Below are 13,591 nucleotides of genomic sequence, written 5' to 3' on the forward strand. Positions count from 1 at the left end.
TGCATTAAAAAATACCAATGTCTTACTCATATTGTGTTAAAATTATAGAAAGATATTATCAAAAAAAATCTATATAAGTTCAAAACCCTTCTGTGACTTTTGGGATATCCTGCACATGTATTGTCTAATTAATATATCTGTATACATTATTCAAAATATCTGTATATAATATTAAATATATCAGTATATAATATTAAATATATCTGTATAAAATATTACCAAACATGTATATATATATATATATATATGTGTGTGTGTGTATTAAAATATATCTGTGTATTATGTTAAATATATCTGCATAAAATATTAGAAAATATCTGTATACAATATTATATATATTTCTATATAATATTTAATACATCTGTATATAATATTAACAAACATCTGTATATAATATTAAAATATATCTGTATATTATGTTTAATATATCTGCATAAAATATTAGAAAATATCTGTATATAATATTAAATATATTTCTATATAATATTTAATATATCTGTATATAATATTAACAAACATCTGTATATAATATTAAAATATATCTGTATATAATATTTAAAATATCTGTATATAATATTAAATATATCTATATATAATATTAAATATTTCTGCATATAATATTGAATATATCTTTATATAGTATTAAATATATCTGTATATAATATTAAATATATCTGTATATAATAAGTAATATATCTTTAAAAATTTTTTTTAAATCAATTCTCACCCCAAACAAGGCACAGATCCACTTTGAAGTAGGGGTCTACTATCAGGTACATAAGTTGCAGGGCTTTATGGAGGGAGATGAGTAGGAAGATGTTTGTTCACATTATACTTGAACTTCTGCATATCAGTACAGTTCGAAAAGCAGAATCTCGGAAGGGAGTTCCAAAGACTTGCAATTTTGGGGAAGAAACTATTGGAGTAAAAGGCTTTCTTACACCTAGGAATCTCTACTATAAAGGCGTGGGACTTAGTTGCTTGTCGGGTGTGTCAGGAGTCGCCATTTCGAGGAGGTACAAGTGCTTGTAGGTCGTTAAGCATTCACCATTAAAGTATTTGTAGAACAGGCAGAGGGATGCAACATTTTGTTGATGGAGTAGAGGCTGAAGCCTAGATGACAGTTCAGGACGTATCAGGTTGGCGACTCTCTTTTGAACCCTGTCCAGGAATGAGAGACAAGCAGCTGATGCACCAGACCAAATGTGACAACAATACTCCATACATGGGCGAATGGTGGCCTTATAGAGGTACAGGATACTTTCAGGCGTAAGTAATTTTCTAGCACGGTAGAGAGAACCCACCTTCTTTGCAGCAGCCTTGGCAATGCTCTTAATGTATCTATTCCAGTTCATGTTACCTGTAAACGTTAGGCCATAGGGTTTAAAGGAAGTACTTTCAGGTAATGTGTTCTTAGCCATTGCTATTGGCAGTAGAGAAGGTTTCTTGTAATTATTGAAGGAAACAGGCTTGGCAGCATTGAATGTGACCATCCATTTTTGTCCCCATTCCACTACAGGTTGGGGGCATTCTCTAGTTTTTCTGTCATTTCCTTAGATATGTGTTCATTTGTTTATCTGTCGTGTCTGTTATAGAGAGTTGTGTCATCAGCAAATATACCCATCTTCGGAACAATTTTATCATGGAAGTAATTTATGAATATCAAGAATAATAAAGGTCAAAGGATAGACCCCTGAGGTACTCCCTCATTTATATCATATTGTTATGATGCTCAAGCAAAAGTTGTTTAAACCAGGACCAAACTCAATTAAAACCAACCTGCCCCCTCCCTTAAGACTTGCATTTACGAATATACGGCTTAGGACTAACGTAGATGATGTTGAATTATTTCCCCAAGTAAACACCCCGGATATCTTAGCATTCAATGAAACTAACCTACAATCCCTTATTCCCTCTAACCACTTTAACATGCCTGGTTATCTCCCACTCTGCCGTAAGAATTCGGGCAGACATATGTATGGGCTTGGAGTCTATATTCGTAACACCCTCACCCCTGACTAGAGAAATAAAACTAGAATCAGACGACCAGACCTTTATGTGCTTCAGACTAAATATGCAACATAATATTAGCTACTTGTATTTTCTCTACCGCTGTTCCTCAACCCAGGACTGTACCCTAATAAACAAAATCTCTGACAGCATAGATATAACACTCTCCATCGATACTAGCGCACAAGTACATGTATTTGATGACTTCAATATCCACCATGGTAACTGGCTTGGATTCTCTAATTACACAGACGTAGCTGTTAGCACAACACATAGCTTCTGTATTCTATTCCCTATCTCAGACGGTTACGTTTCCCAGACCAGCAACAGACCAGATCAACATGCCTCACTTCTAGATCTATTTCTGACAACTATTCCCGATGATTGTACAACAAATTCCCACAGCCCACTCGGGTATGCTGATCATACTGTGATAATGGTAAAAGTCACCCTAAATTCTCGCTCTAAAACTGAAGACCTACTCATCAAAACAACGAGGTATTACAAAAAGACTGACTGGGAAGCCATCAGGGAACTCATCAGAGATGCTCCATGTCGAAATATTTTTTCTCTTCCAGCGGAACAGTGTGCAAATGAAACCACTGAATGGTTCAAAACTGCAATTGAAACACATGTTCCCACACGGAAATTCTATAGCAAGCCCCACTCTCCCCAATGGTTTACTTCTGCTTGTGCAGCTGCCATTGCTCAAAGGTAGCATGCGTTCGTAGATTCAACCGACATAAGTCCAGTTCAAACACACAGAAGTATATAGAAGCTAGAAGTAACTGTAAGAGAATAATAGCGGCAGCTAAGAGAGATTACACTGAACCCACCAGGAAACGCATCGAAGCACAGAAATTAGGAACCCGTTATTTTTGGAAAATCTACAGCAGTGTGGTAAATAATGGGTAATCAACGATTTCTCCACTATCAAACACTCATGAGGTTGCTTGCACGGCAACCGACAATGCTAATGTGTTTGCCAGTCGGTTTGCCTCAAACTCAACACTCGACCCGGCACACCACTCCCTCCCCGACTTTCCTTTGCGGACAGACGCCACACTAGACTATTGAAAAATCACCCCTTCTCAGGTACCTGGTATGTTTAGGTGTACGACCGTCGAAGACAACTTGGATGTTGCTTTTACTTAAGAAGAATTTAATTACATTATATATTCTTCCAGTGATACCATAGGATCTAATTTTCTTTAGAAGACCATCGTGCGATACCCTGTCAAAAGACTTAGATATATCCATGGCCACTTCTCTACCTTCCTCTGTTTTGTCCAGTGAACGGTATATACGTTCAGAAATTGTTTGTCGGTCAGGAGTTTTACAACTGTTAGGTGTTGGACTAGGGCGTGATTAACTAATGACTAAAATATTTTGGCGAAAAGCGGGAGGAGGCTAATGGGGCGATAATTTAGTGGGTCAGTTCTTTCACCAGAATTCTTGAAAACTGGTACCACACAAGCGGTTTTTCAGCAGTCGGAAAAAGCAAGATTCGCTAAGGCATTTATTGTAAAGTATGGAGAAAACTGGAGCAACCTCAGCAGATCATTTTTAATAGCACAGCCGGGAAGAGATCTGGTCAACAGAAATATATCTGTATATAATATTATATATATCTGTATATAGTATTAAATATATCTGCATATAATATTAAATATATCTGCATATAATATTAAATATATCTGTATATATTATTAAATATATCTGTAGATACCATTCAAAATATCTATATATAATATTAAATATATCTGTATATAATATTATATATACCTGTATAAAATATTACATTTATCTGTATATAATATTAAATATGCATGTATATAATATTAAATATGTATGTATATATTATTAAATATATCTGCATATAATACTAAACATATCTGTATATAATATTAAATATATCTGTATATAATATCAAATACATTTGTATATACTATTAAACTTATCTGTATATAATATAAGGTGGATATATGTTTCTATATACGTATTAAAATAAATTTGTTTTTGCACACATGTGGATTTGATGTATTTTGTGAAACCAAAAAATACAAAATGTATTTCTCGCTTTAACACCAATTGTGCATTTTTGTTTTTATATTTTTTTGCCGTTCATGTTGTAAAAGGAATTAATGTCCATTAATTATGCAAGAAGTGAGAACAATTCACACTTTTCCATGGCAATCTATCTCAAAGGAAATCGCTCACATTTTAACTTGGAACATCTGGCGTGTGTACTCACACACTTTAAATAAATTCGACTGGCAAAAAATTCAAGGTCTCGAAATAGCACATCACACCCAAAGGAGTTTTCAATGTTTCAATTATCGGCATCATAATCGCACTCATTCATACTACTACTACTACTACTACTACTACTACTACTACTACTACTACTACTGTAAATATGAAGTAATAATAATAATAATAATAATAATAATAATAATAAACAGTGGAAAAGTGCACACAGTTATAGAAAGTGGAAAACTGGAGGCAGTGGAGGGTAAAGGACTTACAAAACCAAGCTGAGGGGAGGACCCTAGGCGAACATGAAACCTATAAATATGGAAATTCTGAAAGTAGGCACCATTAAATCATAATAAATGGAAAAGAAATTGAAAAAGAATACATAAGAAGAACAAGTAAACTCATAGCGAAAATATATTGCAAGAATCTAATAAAAGCTATAAACGCATGGGTAGTATCACTAGTAAGATACGTTGGGTCGTTCATAGACTGGATCAAAGAAAAACTGAGGCATCTCGACCAAAAAACTAGGAAACTAATGACAATGCACTTATCCAAAGGATAATGCTTACTGACCCCACATGAGGAATACACACCAATTAACTCTCCCTCGTTAGCGAAAGTTTCACATTTGTGCTGGGACCAGGATTAAAACAACGTGGATTTTTATCAACTATTAAAAAGTAAATGATTTCAAAAAAGAGAAAAGGTTATGTAAATTGTCTTTTTTTAAAGAGAGAATACACGGAGAAAAAGAAAAAAAATTAATCCGATCATTGTGCAATGGACACAAATGGTATGATCTTTGATAATTATAACAATCTATCTTATTTAAGCATACTTTACTACTGGGCTACGCCTGGCGTCTCTGCTAGCTTAGACAAATACTTTGCAGTTTTAACAAAAGAGCTACAATAATATCAAAGCATTTTCACTTACGCTGAATATGTACAGAATGTCAACATCAATATATTACATATGAATGCGTCCTCTGTGGAATTTCCACAGGTCGCGTTAGTAATTAATAATAATGAAAACATTATTACTACTATAGATTTTATAGAGATATCTCATACGAACAGAAATGCATAGAACTAACGACAAGAACGTTTGATCAACATGATAGCAAGAAATAGCATGCAATTGTGGAGGCAGACATTATCATTTTATTTATTGCATTATGATCCCAAACAAGGTACAGTGCCACTAGTGTTGGGGGCTAATATATACGATATAAATTGCAGGAATACTATGCAGGGAGTTGAGCAGCAAGATGTCTGTTTACAGTACACTTCAACTGCTGCATGTATATACACTTGAGGAAGCAGGACCCCGAAAAGGAATTCCAAAGTCTAGCAGTTCTGAGGGAAGAAACTATTAGAGTAGAAAACTTTTTGACATTTAAGGATCTATACTGCGTAGGGGTTGCACTTTACTGCTTGTCGAGTTTGGGTACAATAGCTTGTAGTTCGTCGGACATCCACCGTTAAAATACAGGAGAGAGAGAGATAGAGAGAGAGATAGAGAGATAGAGAGAGAGAGAGAGAGACTAGTAGCTAATGCACCAGCCCAATTGTGACAACAGTACTCCATACATGAGTGAATGATGGCCTTGTAGAGGTACGTAATACTTTCAGGAGTAAGTAACTTTATAGCACGATAAAGAGAGCCCACATCTCGAAGTAGTGTTGGTAATGCCCTCGATGTATTTGTTCCAACTAATGTTTCATGTGAACGTAAACACGAGGAGTTTAAACGAAGTACTTTCAGGTAGTGTATAATTAGCCATAGCTATTTATGGTTAAGGAGGTTTATTGCGATTATTAACGGAAACGAGGCTCGTCTTGGTCGCATTGAACTTTACCATCAATGTTTGTCCCCATTCCACTACAGACTGGAGAAATTTCTTTAGGGTTTCTACCATTGTCTTGGATATGTTTTCGTTCCTCCAAAGCGTTGTGTCGTCAGCAAATACGTCTCTATCAGAAACAATTTTAGCATGGAGATCATCTATAAATATCAGGAAATATCCAAGGATCGAACCTTGAGGTCAACTCGCATCCATATTGTTTTTGACGTACGACCATCGAGGACAACTTCGATTTTTCTCTTATTTAAGAAGGATTTCATTATGTTAAGTCTTCTTCCAGTAATACAAAATGCTCTGATTTTAATCAGAAAACCATCGTGCCATACCCTTTCAAAAGGCTGAACATATCTCGGGCTACTTTCCTTCCGTCCCTGCCTTATCCAGACCATGGTATATACGTATAGAGATTATCGTTAAGATATCTGCAGTAGAACGGGCTTGATTAAATCTATATTGTTTGTAGGACAGAATTTAGCAATTGTGAGGTGGTGGAATAGAGCTTTATTGGCCCACGACTTAGTCGGATTTGGACCTTAGAATTCACCCTCGTCCGTTCGTCCGTTCGTTCCAAAAAATTCTCCATGACTACTCATTACATTTTTCTGAAATTTTGCATGAAGTTACGACTAGGTAAGGGAGGAAATGTAATATTCTAGGTTTTGTCATAAACATTTTAGTGCGTCCACAGAAGCATAAAAGTGGTCAAAAGTAGAACTTTTCAGGACATACAATATTTCTGATCATAAGATTTTGCTAAAAAGTACTCAAAAACTAGACCATGTACATATACATCTGGAAACGTAATATTTAACCCTGGGAAATTTTTGGTTGCATCCCCAGTCTGTCAAAATGGGTCAAATAGCCAAAAGGAACACTTTTCGCAACATAGAAATTTTTTTCCGACTATTAGATTTTGCTGAAAATTACCCAAAAGAAAGACCACATGATATACATCTGAAAACGTAATATTTGATCCTTGGAAAATTCTGGTGTCGTCCCCAGGGGGTCAAAAGCAGTCAAAATAGCTAAAAATAGCACTTTTTTTGTACATAGAATATTTTCCGACCATTAGATTTTGCTGAAAATTACTCAAAACTAAAACCACATGGATATTCATCTGAAAATGTAATATTTAACCCTGGACAAAATTCTACTTTCGTCCCAAGAGGATAAAAAGGGGTAAAAAAAACCTGTGGATTTTTAAAATCAAAATAAAAAATTCTGATTTATTCGTTTTCTGCCTCAGAATTATTTTTAGGTTATTTGCCTTTTATTTTATTTATTTTATGTTTGTTTGCAAATTTTGTTCCTCTTTATTTGCCTTCCCACGAGGGCAGGTTTATACACAAGGTCTGTTATTAATGTGGGAAAAATTAGCTTCCTAAAATAGAGCCCTCTGGTAGGAACAAAAATAAAAAAAAAATGCCTCAGTCTAGAAGGATAGTTAGTACGTTAAATTTAAACGGAAATTGTTTTTTGGTACTTATGCATTACATGGACGGCGCAATTGTAAGGGCCGATAGTTCCAATTGCATCTGGGAATAGTAAAAACGACACCCCTTTCCATGTTAAATAATTGGTTTCTAAATTAAAAAAGAGCATCACGCTTAAACTTTATAAATAATAAAACATAATTTCTTCTTATCCAAATAATACATAAAATAGATAAAAAAATAAATAACAGCAAAATACTTGATGACCAAAAGAAATAAAAAAAAATAAAAAATATCAAAATATAATTGTAAAAACATTTATTGAAAAAATACATTTTCTGAATTAAAGCAACATTACTTGGCCTTTTGGCTAGGAGCAAAGTGTAGTATCTGTTCTGATACACACATCCTCTTTTCTGTCCTTAGTCAGTGGAGAAGTAATCCTTCTTCACTGAGGTAATTTTTATTTTAGTTCTTTTCCCCAATTAAAAACTGACTTTATGTCTAACTCTGGCCTCGTGGGGAGGCAAGTAAATAGAAATATTGCACCTTTTTGGAACAATTTAACGGAAATTCACCGCGAGAAAATTGAAGCAAAAAAAATTAAAGCAACATTGGATTTTTTTCAAACAATTTAATGGTTCAATGAAACCCAACAAAACAAAATAACCCCACCCATATAATCTATAAGTGCCATATATTTTGATAATAATAAATGTTTTTACAATTTTATTTTGATAAAATAAATGCTATTCGGTGCTTTTGTCATTTAATGACCCGCACTATTTCTTAAATAGTATTTACAAGTTAAATTTATGTTTTACAATATAATTTTTATTAAATTCTTAGGTGAAAGTACAGCATAGTTACAAAACACCCTCCGTATGTTAAATAATATGTTTCTAAATATTAAGGTTATTTCAGCGCGGGTCGTTACATGTTATTTTGTTGCATTTCGCTCGTAAACACCAATTTCACAAATTTCTTTTTTATTTTATTAATAAGTCATTTACTATCTCCTCGTTTGCGTAAGTTTTAGATATGTCAGTATTTTCGCCATAATAATTACGTAGGTACCATTTGTTTTACATAAAATTCATTATTTCTTTAGTTTGAATAATATAGAAACACCAATTGCCTGTTTACAATAAAAAAGTGTGGCTTTTTTTAATTTCGCCTTTTTTTCCTAAACATTTTGCTTTGAAAAATAATCATAGTCTGGTAATTGTGTATTTCGGCCATTGTTATTCATAAGTGCTAAACCCGCTATAATTGACTCTTTATAAGTTATCATTTTTATTATCATTAAAAACATGCTTTAAATAGAGATAATGATTTTGAAGAAATTCCAAAATCATTTCGTTCTAAAGCATTTATGACACTGAAATAGACATTAACGTGGTAATCCGGCAAATTATTCATTTATTTCATTTAATAACAAATTTCTCGGTTTTCGTAAGTTTTTTAATTTATTTCTTTTTTATTTGAACAAAATTTCTATAAATTTGATGCATTCCGGTTAGATAAATTGTTTTATTTTTTTTAGATGAGGATTGGTATTAATTTTGATTGTTTGGACTATCGCTCTCATTTTGGTAGTTGTTTTCACAATATAATCTTTTCAGACCGTTAGATTTTGCTGTGAATTTCCCAAAAGCCATACAAATATACATATGGAAACATAATATTTTACCCTGGGAAAATCGTGGGGCTTGTGCTCTGGAATGTTTTAGGGGTAAAAAAAAAAACCCTTTTGAGGATAATTATCAAATTTTCTCCAAAAATTCATACTTGTGTGTAAATATGGGTTTTCAATGATACTGAATTCAAATTGATGCATCGTTAGTCATGAAACGGTGTCATTTGACTGTTTTACTCTGATATTTTACATTAGGCCAGGGTTTAAATGGGGAAATAGCCAAAATAAGTCGGGGGACAATATAGTTTTTGGCTTGCTAAATAGAGACTCAAGTATTTTGGCGAAAAGAGGGAGAAGACTAATGGGGCAAGAATTTAAGGGATTAGTTCGTTCGCGAGAATTTTGTAAACTGGTTTTAGAGCAGTCATAGAAGTAAGATTCTTTTTCGGCATTTGTTAAAAACGTTAAGCGAACTAGAGCAACCTCAGCTAAGCATTTCTTAGATATTACAGCCGGGATGAGATCAGGTCCACATGCGTAACCAGAGATTTGAAAGAAATTCAGAAGATAAGAACTAAGAGAATCAAGAAAACTCCTTGAAATAAAATAATGGAAATATAATAAAATGGAAATAAAATACCTGGCCATAATCGATATTAAGTTAATTTGGAATCTGCATTGGCTGACAAATTGAAGAGATCAGGCATATAGATCAAAGACCAAGTGAAACGTTGTCTTCTCGCATTATTGTCACTAAGTGCAAAATATGTTACAATTAGCAACAATATAATATCATATATAGTTCAATTAATTGCAAGTATAACTTCAGCATTCTTTTAAGCAGGTCTATCGTTATATCTTTCCTGATGTTTTCCCGATTCTCACTCGATCGATAGATATTATTCTGGATTTGGTTTTTGCATAGTTTGCAATCGAATTACTTGAAAATAAAAACAATACAATATTTACGCTTTCAATATAAGTTTTAAACTTGTAATTATCAAAGCAATCCCAGTCGCATCCCAAACGCAATTTCTACACCACTACTGGCTTACATTTCGTAACCATTAAGGTTATAATATTTGATGCATTTTTTCGATAAGCCGAGATCATACCGTTACCTAAGATGACTACTGACAATGTAGAATGCACTGCACCCGAGAAATGACAGGACCGACTCAATTTAAATATAGCAATAAGGATGGAGAAGGCTGCTCTGTGTAAGACTGCGTAGGTGATGTTTTAAAATAACTAGAAAATACATAACTAAAATCACAGTAATATTTGCAAAAGCACAGTAAAAAATGCAATACAACGGACAGCAAATCAATAAACAAATAGACGAACCAAATAAAAAGGAATAGTTAAGAATTGCCACACAAAAACCTATAGACATGACTACAATATAAAATTTGACTCAAGAGATGAAATTGCTACTGACAAAACCTCAAAATAACCTAATTGTAAACTACATAAAATCCAAGATAGATAAAACACAAGAAAACAGTGAATATTGATATCGCAAACAGAAAAGCGAGATAAACATCACATAATACGTGAATGCAGAAAACGAGTACACAAGAATACAAAAATGGTTGTCCGGTGCAGTTCACTGCGAACTATTCAAATGTCCGCAATAACCAAAGAAATTCGAAAGTAACAAATTTCGCTAAGACAAACAGACAAATCCACAAAGTTTGAAAATAATATTAAAAAAAGAAAGAAAACACAACCTTCCTAATCGTAGCCTTAGTGAACCCATGACATCACAAGTTTGAAATCAAAGAAGTAATAAAACTAGGCAGATATGGATCGTCACAGAGAAGTTATGAAGAATATACAGCAAGCAGAAAATTATGAGAAAATTGATCTCAAACGGAAGATTGAATGTGCTACTCACGATACTGATTTAAAACAGCTGAAATATCTTCGGGTATGTACAGTAAACTGAGCAGACGATGTAAAACATTGTCGTGATTTGTATAATATTACTTATTTAAGCTTTTTTTTTTAAAATCCGCATATTTTAATATATATAATGCGATCAAAATAAAAAGTACAGAATATGCAACTGATATAACAAAACTGTTACACACGCAGTTTTCCGGTAAGCAAATATTACATGTAAAAATATAACCCGGGCACACTTTATATTTGTGTGAACATTTTCGTAGATTTGTTACAATTTTGTAACCGGTTGCTCTCAGTATTAAGCTGAATAAATGGGGGAGAGAAAGAATTTGATGCCCGAGTTTTATACTAGACGGATTTAATGTTCTTATAACTATTTGCGACATAACGTACTTTGAACTTAAGTTCATCTGTTGCTTATATATATGTAATGAAAACAGGACGTGAGATTCCGTCTAGTAATCTTTTTATTCAAGAATTCTACTACTCGTCTACTCGACAAGCGGTGCTTGGATTATCAAAAGAGATAATTCATATTATATTCCAAGGATGGAATACTGTTGCCATATCTGGGCAGTAGCTGCTAAAACAGCCTATCCTGCCTTGACAGAGTACAAAATAGACTTCGTGGCTTAGTTGGGGATGCCCTTTTCTCTACCCTGCAACTTCTCTCCCACAGAAGAGACGTTGCCAGCCTATCCTTGTTTTATCGTTATTTCCATTGCAGGTGCTCGTCTGAACTCCAATCTCTGGTCCCCCCCCCCTCGCCAATCTTTCACGAAAAACACCCGTATAGCTGAATCCACTGTGAAAAATTTCCCCCACTCTATATCTCTGCCTAAATCAAAACGCGGATTCCATGAACAAAGCTTCTTTCTTAGAACTGCACTGTGGAACTCTGTTCCGTCTGCCTGCCTCCCACCGGACTACAACTTGGATGTCTTCAAGTCCAACGTAAACAAATTCCTAATGAACCGCCCCATCAAGTAAACACTTCATCAAATCTCCACACTAACGTAATGTACTTGCAATAACCCTTATCCCTGAGTGGCTTCCGGGCCTCGATAAGTGGTGATCACTGTGTAAAAAAAAAAAAATTCAAAACATTCTCCGCCACCAAATTTCTTACTCATAGGGAAGAAAGTTCCTTAAATGTCAAGGCTCCCTACGATCTCGCAGTGGTCGCGTCGGCAGTCCTTGATTGGAGTAGGAATACTCAAATAGGAAGGCTCTTCAGTACGAGCCAGTCTGTGGGATCTAAAATACTTCGCTCCGGAATGTTTCCTTCTCGCCAGAGTCTCTGGATGAACACATTCTTTCGGTACTAGTCCTTCATCTGCTAGTGTTGGCCCATCCAAAGGGTCTGACAGAGCCCCAACGGAGACAGTGTTATTAGACAACGTGTCAGGAGCAATTTCAGTATCTTGCTATTCCGGAGGGGCTTCAGTGCCAAGGGAAATTGGTCTGTCCTCAGAGGTTGTCCGCGGTGCTGGTACGTCTCCGGCAGGTACTAGGTCTCTGAGAGATACGTTAGACTCTCTACCGTCTGCACGTCGTACTAGAGCGTACTGGGTGTTAACCTCTATGAGCTCTACCTTGTCCACCAAGGGATCGTTCTTGGTGTAACATGTATGTCATCTTAGAAACACAGTACCGGATCAGGAGAGACGCGATGGAAGCAATACTCCTGCCTGACTCCGTCGCTAAAACGGTAAAAACCTTTCGTGTGGGGTGGCATTCGTGACGATATACAATAGGGATCGCATGGCGTATAATGCAACAGGAAAGATATTTTCCCAATTATCTCCAGAATAAAAACTCGATTAAACCTAGAACCCCATCTTCCAGCGTAGACCCCTACTACCAGGTCTCCTTCTCCAATATCAGAGGTCTACGTTCCAACCTTCCAGAGGTTGAAACCCAATTACAGGAGACGAAACCGGACATATTGTTTCTAAGTGAAACTGGAATAGGGCCGACCACTTCCCTAGATGAGTTCATAATTAATGGATACTCCAATTTAACAGCTAAATCTGACACCCAAGATCGCCATGGGCATGGAATATGTGCCTACATTAAGGATGGCTTCCCATGTGGCAGGGATATCTCTAGAAAAGATCCTAATTTACCCTATATGTGCTTCAGGGTTGCACTTGCTAACACCACTGCATTTATATTTGCCCTCTATAGGCCCCACAACAGCGGAGTTACTATCCTTAAGAGCATATCTGAGAAAATAGACCACATACTGTCTTCGCATCCCTCGGCTAACATCCACATCTGTGGTGACTTCAACGTCCATAACGTGGAATGGCTGACCCATTCAAATAAGACAGATGATGAGAGGAGGTTTTGTCATGATTTTGCCATTGCTTATGACCTCACTCAGATTGTTCGCGAACCCACCCGTGTGCCCGATACACCCAATCAATATGCAAGCCTCTTAGACCTTTTTCTCTCAACTTCCCC

Source organism: Euprymna scolopes, chromosome 4, assembly GCF_053919585.1.
Source record: "Euprymna scolopes isolate OS-2025 chromosome 4, ASM5391958v1, whole genome shotgun sequence".
Taxonomy (NCBI): Eukaryota; Metazoa; Mollusca; class Cephalopoda; order Sepiida; family Sepiolidae; genus Euprymna; species Euprymna scolopes.